Here is a 3,282-nt window from a genome sequence, read left to right on the forward strand (position 1 = left end):
TCTCACCCAGCGCCGCCCACACGGTGTGCTGGGAGGGATGTAGCAGCCAGCTACAGCTAAGTAGATAGCAGGGGAGTCATACCCAATCACCGCCCTCAGAAGTGTCAGCTGACTGCCATCACATGACAAGAGAGATGGCTGCCACCTGTTGCATGCTGCTGATGGTGTTGGTTCCCTCAGTCCTGAGGGCGCAGAGCTCGGAGGTGTCTGTCACCCACTCTTCAGGAGCCTCAGCACAGTGCCCAGGAGGAGGGGGGACGCTGTGACCTGGGCTGCCCTGAAAGACATCATCAAGCAGAACAGGTGAGTGATACAGGCTGACCAGGGGAGGGAGATCATAGATAAGGTGAGGACAGAAGGTGGGAGCTCATTACAGAGCTGATACCAGGAGGAGCTCCCGTTGTTTGTCACATGTAATGAGGATGGAGGAGTGCTCATGGCAAAGGTGATATCAGGAGATGGGTCTCTCTCTCACACTGTGTCACAGCTGCAGAAGTCTAAGCAGCAGCAGCTCACCTGTCCTGTATGCAGATCAGCCAGCACCCACCCTGGTTGAAAATGATTCCCTCGCTCTTCGCTTTATCTATTTACACTGCACACAGGACGGATGAGCACATTGATGATTAGACTTCTGGAAGACGCTGCAAAAGTGTGACACAGTGTTCCTGATGATTTGATTTGTTTGGTTTTTAGATGGCCTTTCAGGATTTGGGCTGCTCAGGCTTGGATCTTCACAGACTTTTTAACCATTTATTATCTTACTAATTGTGCTTGGAAAATAGACTGTTGGTAAGCCAGAAACTGCAGTCTCTGATCATCTCCTGTACTATGTCTGCAGTCCCTGATCATCTCCTGCACTATGTCTGCAGTCTCTGATCATCTCCTCCTGTAATATATATATATATATATATATACACATACACGCACAAAGACATACACTGACATCATACATGTATGTATGTCAGTGTATCTTAACGATAGTGTGTGTGTGTCATTGTTTTTGTATGAGTTACTGTGTGCACCAATGTATTTTAATAACTGAGTGCCAGTGTTGGTATCATCAGTGGTGTGTGTGTGTTGAGTGTAGAAAGAGTAGAAACAGAAAAAAATGACTTTGAGCACATCATAGACCAGTTTGCATTAGTGAAAGCAAGGAAGGTGCAGTTGTAATTTTTATGTAGTGCCAATCCATAATTTGTTAATTGAAAGATTAAAGAGCTTGACTTGTCATTTTGTTAGCTGTCTTTTCTGCTAAGGTTATCTGAAAGATGGGTTTCAAATGTTTTGACAGGGGCGCAGTTTCAGTGCTTGCCATAGGCGCCATTTTCACTAGATACGCCTCTGCTCGGGGCACAGAGCATTCGCTACTTTCACACTAAATCTCCTCCCCACCAATCAGGAAATGGGTCATGAGACCCGTTTCCTGACAGGCCAAAATGTCAGGCGATCTTATTGGATGCCTAGCTGCTAGGAGGAGAGAGGAGACGCACGTCGGAAGCCGTCCCCGCTGGAGGAGAGGACACCGGAGCCACTGCCCACAGTCCGCCGTCCGCCACCTAGATGAGGTCCACCGTGCTGGAGGAGAGGACACCGCTGGGGGGGTGGTTGTTTGCCGCCCCTCCCAAAAAAAAAAAACACCATCCGCCACTGATATCATGTATATATATATATATATTATTATGCTTTTACATATATATATATATATATATATATATATATATATATATATATATATATATATATATATTATACATTCACATCAGTCCCTACCCTCAAGGAGCTTACAATCTAAGGTATATATACAGTTGTGCTCATAAGTTTACATACCCTGGCAGAATTAATGATTTCTTGGTCAATTTTTTAGAGATTATGAATGATAACACAAAAACTTTTCTTTCACTCATGGTTAGTGTTTGGCTGAAGCCAGTTATTATCAATCAACTGTGTTTACTCTTTTTAAACCATAATGGCAACAGAAACTACCCAAATGACCCTGATCAAAAGTTTACATACCCCAGTTCTTAATACCGTGTATTGCCCCCTTTAACATCAATGACAGCTTGAAGTCTTTTGTGGTATTTGTGGATGAGGCTCTTTATCTTCTCAGATGGTAAAGCTGCCCATTCCTCTTGGAAAAAAGCCTCCAGTTCCTGTAAATTCTTGGGCTGTCTTGCATGAACTGCAAGAAACTCATTGACCTTTTATACACACACACTAATTACAAGCAAACAGATCACAGTGAGGATGGTTACCTTTTAATAGCCATTCAAACCCCTTTGTGTCAACTTGTGTGCATGTTATCAGGCCAAAATCACCAGGGTATGTAAACTTTTGATCAGGGTCATTTTGGTAGTTTCTGTTGTCATTATGATTTAAAAAGAGTAAACACAGTTGATTGATAATAAATGGCTTCAGCCAAACACCAAATATGAGTGAATTCCATGTATTTTTATTCCTTCTCTTACTTGGGTGGTGGTGGTGGGGGTTGGGGGAATGGGATGAGTGGCAGTGCTGGCGTGTAGTTGGGATGACTGGCAGTGCTGGTGGGGAGTCCTGATCAGCCAACTTAGGTTCTCTTGATCAAGATCATCTGCTGATCTGAGAACTGTAGTGGGGGCTTTCAATGGCAACTATAATCACAGGTAGTGTTACTCACTGTGTGTCCGACTTTGTGGTGTCTCATAGCAGTGACACCTATGCAAAATCAGGAGATAGGGTCTCCTCCAGCCCCTCCCACTTCACATTCCTCACCAGTCAAGCTGACCTCTAGTATCTGCCCCCTGCCATGCCGTGAAGTGAATGGGTGGCTGCGAAGAGGCTGAGTGGGCGGCCGCGGGTTCCAGGAACAGCCCAGCTGGACGGCCACAGGCTCCAGGGACAGACCTGCTGGGTGGCCGCAAAAAGGCTGGGAAAGCAGTGCGGGCTTCAGGAACAGTACAGGATTCTGTGACCCCTGGCAAATCATCATTCGACCCCGAGGGTGTCCTGACCCCAAGGTTGAGAACCACTGGGATAGCGTAAGGGACGGTTATAACCCCAGTCAACTTTTTCTTGACATCTGTGTCTCATTGGGGAGATTTTCCTTCACTTCTTGTCCCATGGTCAAAGCAGGAAGTGAGAGGAAATCCCTCCAAAGTGAGAAAATCCTGGAGTGTCACCAGAACTGGTTTCTTTCATTATTACTTTTGATAATAACTGTAAACAGGACAAATTGAGAGGACAAATCTGTTCTGATCCCTCTCCACTTTATCCACAACTAGACAAGAAAGTTTTGCCTTTAGT

This window comes from Aquarana catesbeiana, linkage group LG03 (assembly GCF_042186555.1).
Source record: "Aquarana catesbeiana isolate 2022-GZ linkage group LG03, ASM4218655v1, whole genome shotgun sequence".
Classification (NCBI taxonomy): domain Eukaryota; kingdom Metazoa; phylum Chordata; class Amphibia; order Anura; family Ranidae; genus Aquarana; species Aquarana catesbeiana.